The following is a 17,409-nucleotide window of genomic DNA, read 5'->3' on the forward strand; positions in this document are numbered from 1 at the left end:
TAAAAGACTTAACAATATAGTTTTCGCACGGACACACATCACATTTCTTAATCACTCTATGTGAAAATGTCCAGCGCATATTGTAATTAGCTGTTTACAGAGTTATCACGTGATATAGTCAAGATGTTGACGTTCACGCGGAGATAGGTATTTTCATAGTTTTATACTCTTTATTATTTTTGATTTAAATTTTTAAATGACGCTCACTTTCCAGCCATATCAGTAAGAAAGTGATTTGCGTTTAGTTCGTATTAAAATTGGCTTTATATCTCGATTTTCCTCGCTGCAAATTGTCAGAGCGGAGCTGTAAGTAGGTCATCCTAAAGGTCATTCTAACTAATAAGTCGAGATATTTAGCGAATATTAAAAAGAAATAAACGCTTGTAACTGTCTTGCTGATATTGACGAAAAGTGAGCGGCATTACAAAAACACAGTCATATAGGGTATTAAACGGCGAAAAATACTTGTCTTGGCATTGAAGTCGCCATTATGACTATCAAGTGATTACCCCCTCTGGCTTACCAGGTAATGTTTGAATGCATATGTATTTAGATGAAATTACTATTGAATAATGTTTTAATCTAATTTTAAAAGTATTACGCAGACGTATGTCGTAAATGATGAAGTGTATGTTTACCTATTTGCCTGAATTGAATGACATACAATTCAGTGACAACAAATACACTTGGAGACTTTTCTCACGCATCACTTTTCAAACTTGAATATCTCAGTCATGAGTTAAGATTTTTATTTAAAATTTCATATGTGATCATTTGACTATAATCTGTGCAAGATTACGATAAATCATCCATCCGTTACAATCATACGCTTTTGCACGTGGGGTAGGTGTGGTTGCATCTTTTTGCACGTGAAAATGGCGAAACACGTTATGATTCTAATTTTATTTCAATATCTTCATTTTAGGTGGGTTGATACACCAGGAAAACATAAAATTAATCTTAAAATCAATATGTCTCGTATACAATTTCAGGAGCGCAATCTGCATGTTAAGGCTACCTTCCCCACTTGCTAAAGCATCCGATCGTTACGGATGAATGGTTTCATCGTTTGCTTGTACATATTGTAGTCAAATGATCACATGTACAATTTTAAATCAAAATATTTACTCATAACTGAGATATTTAAGTTTGAAAAAATTCTGCGTTCGAAAAGTCATCAAGTGTAGTTCAGCGCGCTATATAATTCCAATTTAATTTAAATTTAATCATTCTACTAAGGTCGGTTTTACACCAGGAACGCATAACATTAATTAGAACAACAATATGGCTTGCATGAGCGCAGTGTTACAAGCCGGTCGGTCATTAAAACGTATAAGTTAATGCGTTTTACAGTTAACATTATTATTTTACGATTTACGATTTAAGAATTTTACTTTTTCAATGATTGTTTTAATTTGTTATATATGATATTTTATTGTTTATCGATTACAATTAAATTTACTTGGATTATTAGATATGTGTTGAATTAGTCTGAGTCCAAATTTCAACAAAACCCGTTAAAAAATAAAGGAGCTATATTGATTTTAATACGTGCTGCGTTAGAAAAGTCCCCAAGTGTATAAAGAAGTCTGCATGGCTGAAATTTAGCAGTAACAGATTAAAGGCCCTATTCAACATAACAACGTGTTTATTTTTTATCAAAAGTTTTCAATTATTTCAATTGTCTTGAATAACATTAAAGGCCTTTTACTGTAAACCAAAAATACTCATTTAACAATAACTTCTTCAGGAACTGCACTCTTACAGTTTAGATTTAACAAGAAATATCTTTAAAAAAGATATACGGCGTTGACTGTGGTCGATGTTTATGAACGATCAAAAGTTATCTCTAAGAGATAAAAAGTAGCGGATGCCTTTTTCTGCGCAGTTCTTAGCTACATCACAAGCAAATCAATTACGGGATGTTGCGCCAGATTTTGTGGCTTATTTTGCTTTATGTGATATTATTACTCAGATATCTATATTTACAGAATAGAAAAACACAAGAAACATGAAAATAAACGAGTGCATAAAGGTCAGCCGACAATACTCGAATCTTATTTAATTGCATAATTATAGTATAGTGAATTATTGTGCTCATGCTTAATAAACTGGTCTAAATGGATAAATATTTCTAATTAATTTTAACAAAATTGGTCCTTATCATGCAAATGTTGAAAACATATTAAAAATCGATGATTGACATACCACAATAATATCGCCGAATATCTTTATTTAGTATCTTTCTGATCAAAACAGACTTCAAGTGCACAAAGTTTACGAGACGGCGTTTATATAAGATTTCTGCAACTGACCGCAAACTGACCTTGATGCCTTGCGGATTGGAATGCAGTGCATTAAAGTTAGGTAACAATTCTGCTGCTGAAACGACGGCTTGTTTACGCCAACTGTACACGACCAAGGCAACAGCTGTGCCTAAAATATTGATATATCGACAAAGCGACTATTTACTCCATCAGGCAAAAATAGCATAGATTCCAATTTTTTCCTTCAATGAAAAGATCGCAACCCCTTCTGCGAACTCCGGTGATGAACTGTATATAAACTCTGACTTTCACACACTGGCCGCGAATTGACCCGAAACCTCGCGGGTTGAAATGCAATGCAAGTAAGTACTAAATATGAGAATATAGCCTTTAGTATAAACGCTTTTGCGCTGATAATTCTCTGAAAATAAAAGGTGAACGCACAAACTGTATTTATGTCGAAAATTGATTGTAAAACTGTTCTATCTACTGAGCCTTTTCATTAGAGATAAAATTGTTTCATGCAGTAAAACAGTGTTACAAAGACGCGGATATGTTTCCAATGTTCTGGTGTTATACTCAAATCAGCCAATGGAATAAATGAAGTGTATTCATTCGTACCTAGCCGCGGGAAATTTTATTTGAATATTATTGGACACTTACAAACGTCAAGTCAGGGTGAAAAGCTGGCTTAATACAGCTTACGCCGAAATGAAACACTAAACATGTTTTTTAGTTTTTCCTATCTCTTTTATCGCAAACATTTTCATTATTATAGAAGATATTTGTTCATTTCGGGTAATTTTACGATTGGTTTAAGTAGAACATATTTTACGAGTTGTGTAGCTACAAGTCAAAATTTACTGCTTTTTATAACCAAATGTTAAATAAATATCCGACCATTCACTGAAAGCAACACATTTCATAAGTATTGTACGCAATACCAGAAAAGTTACTGACACTGATATACCTATGCATTTTATTGCGATTTTACGTTCATTATAAAGAATAGTGAAAACAAAATTATAAGTGGAGGAAAGCTCCATTTTAGTGGATATATATGAGATTTGTTTATGTTTTATGAATGAATATTCGCAGTCTTCCCAATATTGTAAAGTTTTTTTTTGAAAACATAATCGTATTTTATATGCACACTTTAAAATGAAACTTACTCCATTTAAGCAATCATCATCTGAATCTTGAAATTTGTTAAAGCGAAAATAGTATATATTTGGTTTGAATGATATTTGTATTGCAAGGAAATATGCGCTTGCGCTGACGTTTGCGTCCTTCTTTTTTGCTTTGATTTTATGTCTGACTCATTACACAGTTACACATTATTGTTTTTGATTAGGGTTGAAAAAACATCTTCAACTTAGTACGGTTTGAAACCAGTGCGGTATGCGTTTGTGGATAACGTCGCAACGATTTAATTAAGATGTATCAGTTATGTAAAATATGTAAAAAAAATATTTATTTTGGCTTTGAATTTCTAAATTATTAATCATGTGTTTACAACTTTGTGACCTTGAGTTTAACAACCATCATTGTGTTTCATCCAGAAATTGCATTATGGTGATCTTAATATTTAAGTTAATATAACTTTGTTTTTAAATATGTGTTACAAAGGACGAGATTGAGCTATCACTTGTATGTGTGTAATTTAATCCTGCCTCAAAAATTATCTAATTTTCGACATAACTAATAAACAATAATATATTAGTTGTCAATTTGCCCCTTTAAAAGCTGTAGTCATATCCATCTTTGATCTCTATTTCTTAAAGCCGAAATTATAGGCCAATATCCGACACAATAAGGATAGACACTTATATAATAATACACGCCCATACCGAGTTTAAATACAGCCAAACATAATGTCAAACGACCTAACACATAATAAACGAATATTGATTTAATATTTTTGACACTTTTTAGGAGAAAATTAAAACCATATATTTTCTTCTTCTTTTTTTTACAATTATCAATTGAATTGGGCTACTGTTTTTTTTACTGTTTTCAATAGAGCAATCAAACTGTCACTGATTTCATTTTCGATCAAACAACGTGTTCATGAACGTATTATCAAGCTTTATTGAGTTAATAAAGTTGATGTCTGTTTTAATAATGAAAGCGTGTTTGTCAGAGTATATAAGATTTAGTTTTTTTTTTCATTTCCTACGAATAAATTATGTTTGATTTAACATTAAACATGATCATTACTGAAGACAATTACATAATAGAAATATATGAAACTATTATATACTGTATGTTAAACCATCTATATAACATTCGGGTTTTTTTATTGATTATTTGCTGATATAAAATTGCTTAAACCAATAAAACAAATCTAAATCATATACAATTGTATCGGATTCTGATAAACTGTTGCAAGCCGTAGACGTAATATTCTTAATCATTTTGACCTTGCGTGTACGGCATGATTATGAAGGTAAAAAACCAAGAGCGTAAATATGACCAGGTGACCGAGTTTAACCACACTTTACCCATACTCAAACATCGTTTTCAATCGATTGGGTTGTAACTTTGGCTTCTAGGAGTGGAAATATGGTTATCCCAAGATCTGATCTGGTGACCTTTTTAAACGCATATAGCCCAAATTCAAACTTTGTCTAGATGTTGTCAATATATTCATTTTGACTCATGAATGAGAAAACATTTGGCTTCTATAGCAGTAAAAATGTTTGAATCGTATTTGAAAGAATGACCGCGTTTTTTACCTTCTTAGCAAAGATTTGCTTTTACAAAGATGTTTTCCTCTTTGTCGAATATTTCTTGTGGTGTTCCTCAGGGCTCAATCCTAGGACCCATTCTGTTCTTAATCTATGTAAATGACATGTCAGCAGTTGTAAAAAAACAAGCTTTTATTGTATGCTGATGATTCTGGCATGATGGTTACTGATAAAAATAAATCTGATGTTGAAAATGCCCTGAACGAGGAAATGGAGGTTGTTAGTAAATGGCTCATTGACACTTAAGTGTCATTTAACTTAGGTAAAACTAAGTACATTCTTTTGGGCTCTAAGCCCAAACTGCGGTTCAATCCTTATCTAAATGTATCATGTAATGGCCAGGTTATTGAGCCAACCGCTTCTGTTAATTATCTTGGTGCAACATTGGATCAAAATTTATTTTGTGATTCAATGGCTTCTTTAGTCATTAAAAAGGCAAACTCTAAGCTAAAATTTTTACATAGGAAACGTAAATATCTCACTCAACATACTAAGAAACATTTGGTTATGTCACTTATTCAATGTCATTTTGACTATGCCTGCTCCTTTTGGTACTATGGTTTGAATAAATCATGGATGAACAAGTTACAGGTAACTCAAAATAAGTTGGTAAGGTTTGTTTTGAATCTAGACCCACGGTCACACATTGGTCCTGAGCAATTTAAACTATTAAATTGGCTCCCAGTATCGAAACGAGTCGATCAAAATATTCTGACTCAAGTATTTAAAATTGTTGCTGGTACAGCCCCGGATTATATGGGTGAGCATTTCATTTAAAGGTTTAAGGAAACACATGGTCACAATAAAAGGTTCCGTTAAAAAAGTTCTTTCACAATTTCGAAGGTTAAAGGTTTCGGTATCAAATCCATTGCGTTTGTGGGTTGTAAACTATGGCCATAATGGAATTTATTATATAACTGTTTAAGGCATTTAACAAAATACAGGTTGTATCAATCGTTGAAATAAAAAATCCCGTATTGCGCTACTCGCTGTTTCCAATTCCGTATTACCATACTAGCCGGACTACTTTGACACGTTAAATGACGTCACATTCCGCGCACCGAAAATATAAATATTTTATATTACGAAATATATTACGTAGTACATCGTGTGACGTCATTTCTGTGACGAAACACAATAGTTTTATCTAAACTCTCTGCAATAGTTGTTATTCGGAACTCTCCGGTCTGGGTTTTTCCGATATTTGAGCACGCGCGGCCGGTACAAACAAAGGCTGGCGCGATCATTTAAACTGATAGTACAGCTGAAAAGTTCGCTATATTTTCGATTAAAACGTCGTAATGCCAACAAAAAGATGCAGTTGGGGAACGTGCAATAGTGACAGCCGTTATTGCCACAAACCGCATATGACTGGTGTGACGTTTTTACCCTTTCCAAAGCCAAATGTGGACATGGAAAGATGTCTACACTGGATAAAACAATGTGCGCGTCCTCACGAGACCTTATCAGCGGAAAAGATTGGGAAACACCATTTTATTTGTTCGAAAGTTTGTAATCTTTTATAACATCTATGTGCATTCATTTTCATTTATATAAAATGCATACTGATCGTATTTTACTACTTTAAAAACAATGTAACACGATAAGACTGCATGTACATGTATATGTAAACAACTTCAGTGACGTAACTATGTCGTTGCGTATTTTAGGCCTGGGTATAAATATTTAAAGGGGGGTTTCTCCAAAAAAAGACTCATCAAACGAATACAAAATAACACATATCCAACAAGAAATTCCTTATAATAAGAAATAAATTTGCTTTAACACAGTCCATATCCTAGCCAATGTATTGTTGTTACATCAATGAAGACGTTTACCCTACATTTGCTTTCAATGTTATCAAACGTGCATGAACAAAACATATTAAATAGTGTTATATAGTAGAAGAATTAAATGACAGTTTCACGAGTCACTGCGTTTGAATTACGCCCACAAATCCTATTGAATTTGAGCGATGTAAGAGTTAAAATTTACATTGTTTTCGGTTTTGTTAAGAAAAGTAAGACATATATTGAGTTTCTTCCATATGGGGTATACATGTATTTATCAAATGTTATCTTTCCGTTTGCATTGAAATATATTGCAAGATATATAGGGAGTAGACAAATAACAGTAACATTTAACAAATAACAGAGTATACATACATAGACAAGAGTAACTGCATAGCTCGATACCCTTATCCGACTTTGTAGGTGTTTTTTTTTTCATAAAATAAATTATGTTATACATGGTATTAATTTAGCAAGATAACATAACTAATGTTTTCAAATTAAATTATATATTATTTTATATATTATTTTTTCATATGTTATTTTCTATATACATTAAATTAAATAATATATTATTTTATATATTATTTATTTGATGTAATTTTCTATCTACAAAAAGCATAATCAACTTATATTATGCATAATGTTGGAGTAAAAAGGAAAAAAAACCCACAACAAAACTAGACAGACAGACAGACAGACAGACAGACAGACAGACAGAAAGGTTATTTGAGTCTCACTTTTATACATTCATGGTATATAAAACATGTAGCAAATTAAACAAGTTCATGTATAAAACCACTCTAAAAGAGTTACGAGAGACTATAGAATGTATGAACCTATGTCATATAAGATGATATTACTAAACAATAAAACGATAGGTAAAATAATAAATAAAATATTTATCTACGTTTGTATGTACAACATATACACAAATATATCTATGAATATATAATATTTACAACATCATAATAACAAAATTCAATATTAATTATTTATACATGTAATTACGTCTTAATCTTAGTATTTCATGACAGGTTTTGGCACTATATTTTACCATATTTTCATCGGATAGTAGGAACGAAATCTTATCAGGCACTGAAAATGAACTGAAATCATTATTGATGGATGTCGCTTTTAAAACAATTTCATTTCTCAAGGTATTGTACAATGGACATTGTAGTAAAACATGGGTTTCGTCTTCCACCATAGTTTTACAGTAAAAACAAGTTCGTTGTTCTAAAACAATTCCCTGGTAACGGCCAGTTTCAATTTTCAAGGGTGCTTCACTGCACCTGAACTTGGCTAAAGCACTTCTTTCATTTCTTGTTATAATTCTATTCTTAACATAAGGTTTCGCTTTAAATGTACTTTTAAAAGTCTTATAAAGGCGTAATTTATTTCCACCTTTACTGTGACCGTTACCAATAACTGAATTAATTTGATTTAGCCATGTCATTTGACATATTTGATTGGAACAGATCAATTATTCGTGTTAATTGCGATTTACTGACCTAGGTATTTATGTTTAAATTATGTTCAGTAACCGATTTAACGGTCTTTTTAACAAAATATGGCCAGCATTTATTGTGAGAAGAAATAGCTCTAAACATAAAATCGTTGAGTCTATTTGTGTCCATATTTGAGAGTCTAATCCAATGAGTGATAACGGCTTTCCACTGTTTTACTATTGGTGGCGTCCATCCAATGTCCCCGTTCACAGCGGCATTTGGCGTGTACTTCCCGACTCCCAGGAAGAAGCGGGCAGCTCTATGTTGGACTGCATTAATGCACGAGAACTCTCTGGTCCCCCATATTGCGGTTCCGTAGCTAATGGTAGGCCAGACACATGCCTCGTAGAGTTTTGAGAATACTTCGTACGGCATCCCGCCCAATGCTTTAAACTTTGCGATGATGAGACCAAGGGCTCGTGTAGCTGACTGTGCTACATGTTTTGCCGTCACGTTATAGTCCAAAGTGTCAGTTAGCATTAAGCCAAGATAACGTTAGCTTTCCACGCATTCCATAACGTCATCATTGCACTTGAAATTAAAGTTCGTTTTTTGTTTGGAAGGGGGTCGAAAATGCATAATCTTCGATTTATCAGTATTAATTTTCATATAATTTATATCGCACCACTTTGATAATAAAGTTAATAGGTGTTGGAGATCTTCCTCGTTCTCTGCGATTAAAACTAAATCGTCGGCGTAAAACAGGTGACTTATGATTTTACCGTTAATTTTCACGCCCATTTTTGATTGCTCGAATAGCTCGCTTATGTCGTTGAGAGAGCGGTTAAACAAAGTCGTTGAGACCAAACAGCCTTGTTTTAATCCCGATTTTACGTCAAACCATTCCGAAGTGTAATCATTTACCCGTACAGCACATTTAACGGATGCGTAAAGGGATTTCAGAGCATTTAAGAATTTACCGGTTAAACCGTAATTATTTTCTAGCTTGGACCATAATTTATGTCGATTGATTCGGTCATAGGCTTTAGAAAAGTCCACGTATGCCACAAAAGTATCTTTCTTGCTTTTCTTTCGTGCATCAACAATATTTGTAAGAGTGGATAGCTGATCGATGGTACTTCTTTGTGGGCGAAATCCGTTTTGAGTGTCGGATAGAATATTGTTAGTTTCTATCCATTTTGTAAGTCTATTGTTAAGCACAGAACAATACGCTTTGTATATGGCTGATGTTACCGTAATTCCTCTGTAATTACTTGGATCTCTTTTGTCGAAATTACTACATTTAAGAATTGGGGTAATAAGTCCGTATTGCCATGTTGAAGGTACACTGCCGGCGTCGAAACAAACATTGAACAGGCTGTGTAAAAAGTATATCGTGAGCTTATTATTTAAAGTCTCTAGATTCGTCTCACCGGATCAGCAGCGGCAGGTTGGATCAATGCAGTGATCACACTCAGGCGAGGAAACATGTGTTAATTACGCTTGGCACGGAATTCACGAATCACTGTGTCAATATTGTCATTCAGGTCAAATTTAATGCGCTCTTGTCGTTTGGTTAGCGCGAACACAGAGCCATTGAAGAACCACGTTGACTCTATGTCCTGGTGGAGCTGAAGTCGGCTCATCAGTCCTGTATTTAGGGCGGTGACGTCATCCACCAGGCGGTGGCCACCGTTCCTCATCTCTTTTCGCTTCCTCATCACTGCGCTTTTATCGTCGTTATTCCTGATCTTTATGAGAACAGATCTTGTCTGCCCCTTTTTAGTAGGGATTCGATGCATAGCAACAATATGTTCTGGCTTGATTTCAATATTTGTTGTAGAAATAAAGCTGTTATTTTTGCCGAGAGGGCTTTTATGTTTTCGTTTTGGTCCTCTTTAACATCCATAATTTTAATATTGTTTGAACCTTTGTTTAGACTCTAGGAGCCACATTTATAGTGCAATTTTCATAAAACTTGGTCAGAAAAAGTATTCTAATGATATCACGCCTGAGTTTTAAAAATGTTACGGTTGGCTGCAAAACATGTCCGCCAGGGGGGGGCGGCAGTTTTGATTTTTTGGCTATATAAAAACCAAGAACTCTAGTTGAACTTGTCATGAGGATGTTATGGCACAATGATGATGATGATGATGAAGAAGAAGAAGAAGATTATGATGATGATGATGATGATGATGATGATGATGATGATGATGATGATGATGATGATGATGATGATGATGATGATGATGATGATGATACTGGTAATGGATTAAGAAACATTAACAACAACCCAAATATCTAATTATAATTATTGCTATTACTTCAGATTTTTATGTTATTTTTTGCAGAAATTTAACAAAGTGGTAAAACCAGTAAAACAACAAGAATTGTTACAAATGAATCGTATTTGACCTTTCATTGGTTTATCCCACTCTCTATAAAACTCATTTATACATGTGCTTTCATTATTTCAGTACAATAGCATTAATTTTTGCCTTCTTAAATAGCCATGTGATGTTTGTGTAACAAGCTTAAAGCTCCCAGAAAATTCCCCTTATTAACTGAGCACTCACATAAATGACCTGTGTCATGATGTCAGATGGACACCCTTGATAAGTTAGTCGGTAGTTTGTGTGTGATTATTTAAGTTTTGTGATTTTAATAGGTTTTATCGTTGTTTCGATTCAAAATATCATTGCAGGTGAATCTGAAATATCTTCCAGTAGTTTAATAACAATTTGTCCAAAATGTGAACAATTGGGTAATACAAAACAATTAATGGCATTTTTAAGAAGGACAAAAAATGTTTGGTTTAAAAGCTAATTTGTTGTTTTGGCAGATGTTTTTGCATAAACTATGTATTTTTGATATATTTTTATGGATTTAAATTACAAATAGTTTAACAGTTGTTTTGATATGATATATTTTTTAATTTCTTACGTGTGTTTACTTCTATATTTGCACATATGTGCATACATTTGTAACTATGAGAACGATCAAGTGTAAGATGTTTGGTACTTTAAAAGAAGATCAATTTTGAGTTTCTAGTAGATATTCTTATACTCATTTAATTCCCTATAATCGACATATATATATTATTACAGTTCAACAAAATGGATTTAACTAGGAAAAAACTATGTCATAAAAACTCATTATAGTGAAAAACAACAGTAGCTTTCGGTAGCTAAAGCTATTCTCTCAATAACAATTGTAACTAGTCATCCCGTATAACATCCAAAGATGCTGAGATGCTAATCTTATGATCTCAAAGCTGGGAAACAATTTGTGGAAAAATATATTTTCATTTTCTTTTGTTGATTATTTTCATTATTAAATTAATTTCATCATATCATTCTTATCCAAAATAAAGCTTTTGAATCAAATACTGGAGTAATTTTTTTTCTCAATCAAATTATCACAAGAAACGATTAAAATGCCACAGAAAATCTGTCTAACATAAAAAAACACACACAGTCTGCACGTGGTCAAGAAGTGTCTGAGCGTCGTAGATGAATGATTATAATACAACTTTGTAAAACCTGTTCTCAAAAAACAATTTCTAATTTTCAAGTTGATATATTGAGCGGCGTTTTGAGAAAATATGAAAGTGGTGCGAAAAAGTGTCATTGCATATAATTTAAATATATTTTATTGAATAAAATCATTAACTTATGCTACAGTGACACATGATATATACATAAGTACATGTATTCATACGGATTGGGCCTGAGTTATTCTTACATCTACATAGGCAAGTATTTCACAGATCATATAAATTTTTGCAAGATGTCAGACATTATTTTTTCACAACAAAATGTATTTGTTTATAAACATATATGAACCCGCATCGCTCATCGCGATACTGGGACAGTAAGTCCCTTCTGAATGACGTCTTGAAGACGCGAAGGGACTAACAGCATTGAAACACACATACACAGTGGAAACTACAACCACAACCACAAGTGAGTAAAGTGACTTTAAGATGCGTTTTAAGATCACAACTTTTGTTTCTGATTCTGGCATATAAATATCAGCTGCTTATTCTTCCTCCGTGTAGGTTATATATGCAGGCACCAATAGTGTCTTATATGTTAAAATCAAGTTGGTTAAGGTTCATGTAGAGGCTTCATTTTGAAAAATGTGGGACCCCTAGCATTCAACTCAAATTTGACTAAAGGAAGAGTGCCACATTGATAATGTATACATATATGCTTTAATGGATGTTTTTCCTTCAAACTGCTACCAATTTTGTACATCAACGTATCATAACATCCACAAAATCAATCAAAATACAAAGAGATTTTAACACTAAAATATACATTATTTTCAAAAATCTGAATCATGTTTATCCCACGTATTTCGGCGGAAAATTATATAACTAGTGAATGATATCGACATTGACGAGGGCAAGTTACGCTTAAATAGTAAAAAAAGTTTGCATATCTAGAAATATCAAAACTCGAACACATGTCATTTCATCACCATGGGGGCAGCCATTTTTAAATTAATAAAATAGAAAGAAACATGCTAAAAACTCACTCATCGCCTAATTGACATTCCATACGGTTGACGATGACAAATGCATTGGGTTGTAATCTTTCCGTTGATGTTTGCAAACTGCACGATCAGACCTCATAAACACTCAAAAGAATAACTATGTAAGAAGCATTTCACCAATGTTTACAATCGTTGTCGAATCACATATACTTTATTATTGCGCATAAAATAGTACGCTTACAGACTGACAGAAAGATCTAGATTACTCCGTTCAATTCATCATGGTATACTATTCTATTGATAATATATAATAATACATCGCTTTAACAATCTGAAAGTAGTAATAATTCTTTTAAACGGAGTTTTTAATAACGAAAGTGAAAACAACGGAAGTTGGTTGGATATTCTGTGAGATGCACTTCGGCTCCAGAAAAACAATACAAATTAACTAAAAAGACGTGTGGGGGACAATTTTCAGCTGGAAACTATTTCAAATAGGGTAAGTGATGATATCTCTACGCGGTCATTTCTGTTATTTAGTGCGATCTCTTGCTGATTAATGTTAATAGTTGTTTTACAAGTTGCCACCAAACTGTCAAAATAAGCATGTGTTATCTCAGGTATGTGTATACACATACCCGGTTTTCTCACCACTGCACGTGGTTTCGACCGATTTGTTTTGCACGTTTTTCTACGGATCACAGCGATGGCCACGCTTTCAAATGGGTATAAGGAATCGAAATATAAAATCAATCGTTTTGCCAATTTCTTTATATTCCTTTACAATTTTATATGTCGTCTGCAATCTATTTCAATTTGAGATGGTTTATAATTTGCAATTTGGTTGAGAGGTAAATAACAAAATTGTTAAGCCTTTGAAATAGAATTGTGACTCTTATTAGCCACCATACCTGGATTGTTAAAAAGTAGTTACGTTTTAGTTATTTTTAGAACTATGTTTAGGATATTTATCCAAAAAAGGCAGTTGAATAAAAACTCATTTGTTGTCTTATGACAATAACTTTCTGTGAAATGTTGCTAACTTGACCTTGTATATGTATATAGCTTTGTATTTATTCAACTTAAGGTAGTGCATATCATTCCTAACTTTAGATTGAGATTTTGTAAATTAGTGTAAAAAAGTATTGGTTTTAAACCAAAATACGAATAAAGCACACAAATATTGAATTTCAAAAATGTGTTTATGTTATTCTATCCGTCTTTAGCTTTAAAATGATATATAGTTTGACCATATTGTACCACATTCAATGAAGAAAAACCAAAGCGAAGTTTTAATGAATTTTATCCCCCCCCCCCCCCATGAACCTTAAATAAACGGATAGCTGAAGGTTTAACAGAGTGCATTTGATTGTATATGTTGTATACGACAGGAACCTATAGGTCCCTGTATGCGGGTACCAGATAGTGTTCAAATGAACGTTTTCAGAGCTAATATCAATAGGAAGTTTGTTTGATATTTGGTGAAATAAAACGAAAGATCATCGTCGGAAAAGGAGATAATTCACATTACAAAGATTTTACGAATATCATATCGAAATCAAAAGGTTATTCTAGTTTATGCCTATTTACATGTTGTATATTTTATTAATTGGACGTGGAAAAGTTTGAAAAACGTAATATTTTATATGTCCGATCGTTTTTAGTTGTTCGCTTGCGAACAACTAAGGTTAGTACTATGCGTTGCAAGTCGGTCTGCTGTTAACTACGCTTAGAACGATAACCACCACATTTGCCGCATCTGAAGCTATTAACAGATGCGGCAAAATCTGCTGATAAACAAGTATAGTGGGATATTTCGTAACCTCGTTCATAGTGCATGCTACATGTAGAGCGGCGATCTTTTGTATTTACGGGTTCTAACAACGCTATAGTAGAAGGTAAAGCTTGTTTATATTCACAGTTCTCAATTTATAAAACGGTGAACATGAGTTCACCAATTACTACAGGTATACTTTAGACAACCTCCAAAATGCTTCATAATCGCTAAAACTTTTAAAATTTTAAACTGGTTCAAATCATACTTGTCGGATAGAAACCAGCTTGTTGATGTTTCCGGTACCTTTTCTTCTAAGGCCAGTATAACCTGTGGTGTACCCCAAGGCTCAATCCTTGGACCCCTTCTTTTTCTAATTTACGTGAATGATATGTCAGCTGTGGTTAAAAATAAAATGTTATTATATGCTGATGATTCTTGAATCCTTGTTTCTGGTAAAAGTGTACTTGATGTTGAAAAGGCACTAACAGCTGATATGAACTTGGTTAGCCAACGGTTGATCGACAATAAGTTGTAATTGCACTTAGGTAAAACTGAGTCAATTGTGTTTGGGTCCAAGCAAAAATTAGGTCACAATCTAGCATTGATACATCTTGTAATGGTACACCCATTGCTTCTACATCATCCGTTAAGTATCTTGGAATTACCCTTGACCAAAACCTTTCTTTCTGCTCAATGGCTGAGTCTCTTTTGAAAAAGGCCAATTCTAGGTTAAAATTCCTTTATCGTAAGAAAGATTTCCTTACTTGTTTGCATACGAAGAAACTTCTTGTAATGTCACTGATTCAGTGTCATTATGATTATGCTTGTTCTGTTTGGTATAATAGTATAACTCAGTCTTTCAGAAATAAGTTACAAACCTGTCAAAATAAGTTAATTAGGTTTGTTCTTGACCTTGATTCTAGAGTTCATATTGACCAATCTCACTTTAAGTCCCTCAACTGGTTACCAGTTCACATGAGAGTAAATCAAATAATGTTATGTCATGTCTTCAAAATAAGAAATGGCCTTTTTCCAGATTACTTGAGTGAACACTTTGTTTCCCAAGATTCTATGCATAATTACAGCACTAGGCTTAGTAAAAAGGGTGGGTATTGTTTACCCAAGGTCAAATGTCATGGTTCCAAATCCTTTCTTTTAACAGCATTAAACTCTGGAACTCTTTACCTGAGTCACTCACAGAGGTCAACAGGTTAGAAGGCTTTAAGGTTGCAATTAAAAGTCATTTAATGAATAATATTTAATTTTTTTATATATGTGTATCTTTTCACTTTTAATAAGCAGATATGAACTTCGGCTTAGATTTTTATTTTTAATAATTATTAGTTCATACTTCATAACATACATTTTAGCAATATATTTTATTTAGATAATTCATGATACCTCATATCATCAAATTACAACTGTCAAAATATCTATGTGTTTCAATAACTGATAACATTATCAATTGATCTTAGTTTCCAGCTCCTGTCATATTTTCTGAGCACTACTGTGATAATTACTTTGATCTCTTTTGAACGGTGATATATATTTTTTATTTCATTAAATAATTATTTTACTATGAACATAGTTGTGTTTAAGGTCAACATAGTTATGTTTTAGGTCTGCCTCTTTTTGTCATGCCACCAATAATAAGGACCACAATGGAAATAAGGGCTTGCTCTTTTTTGTGTTATCCTTGGTTTGGTGAGCATGTCATAGTTTATTGTACATGATATAGATTTTAATAATTGCTTATTATTTTATTCTATGTTATGTTGTGAACTGTGTATATGCTTCCTATGCCGAAATAAATCTATCTATCTATCTAAAACTGAAAACAACTAAATATAAAAGAAATATCTTTTAAAAAGGTAGTCGGCGTAAATGCTGACTTTGAAATAATGTTTGCAATTAACGTTTGTAAATAATTAAATTGAAAACAAAAGATTAACTATTGTGTGTTTGTTTCACTTGTAAATCGCATATTCACCGCATGAAATGTGTGTTATCATTGTCACACCACACATTACTGTAAGTAGACAAAAATTATACTACGGGAGTGCACATCATACGTGTCCTCACATGCCTTATTATGACTATATGTCTTCATCATCGAAATATATCGTATGTTAATATTCGATTTACCCGCAGTTTTCTTTCGACACATTTGAATTACACTGTCATAGCCGCGTGATGCGAAAATGGGTCTTATGCGTTTCGGCCAGCGTATCTTAAGCCCAACATGTGCATTTGCGCAGTCTAGTCAGGGGCAATGCTGTTCGCTATAAGATCACTCAATGTGTTATAGTCTCATTATGTATCTCCTGACCAGACTGAGAGCTGCGCAGACTGAGTGGGCTATATATATGATAGGCGCATACGGAATAAGACCAATTTTCGCATCGAATTGTAAATGGCACATTTATGCACAATGCCATTCGATACAAAATGAATTCAATATAGCAAACTTGTAAATAAATGCAGCCTATCCAGGCGTTCAGGAACGATTTGCAGACGTGCTGACCGAGAACGGCAAACATTTGTGGTTGGATAATTAAACGATTTTCCTCTTATCGTCACACTACACTATTTTGGAAATGTTTGTTTTCTCATCTTAAAAGCAAAACTGTGTTTATCGATGGTCAATCATCTTTTCCCCGGACGATTTTGTGAACGAGTACTGACCCTGAAATTCAATTATCTTATTGTGTATTTTGAATTTGTATATGGTGTCAAAAATTTAAAGTTTTGTACAGGGAATTTCCATCATGAAATTGTATTCTTAGTGAGATAGGTATTCTATATTCCAACAATATTCATTGAATATTATGGTGTCTTCATATTCAGTTCTCATTACCATTTTCAGAATATTTT

Source organism: Dreissena polymorpha, chromosome 9 (genome assembly GCF_020536995.1).
Source record: "Dreissena polymorpha isolate Duluth1 chromosome 9, UMN_Dpol_1.0, whole genome shotgun sequence".
Taxonomy (NCBI): Eukaryota; Metazoa; Mollusca; class Bivalvia; order Myida; family Dreissenidae; genus Dreissena; species Dreissena polymorpha.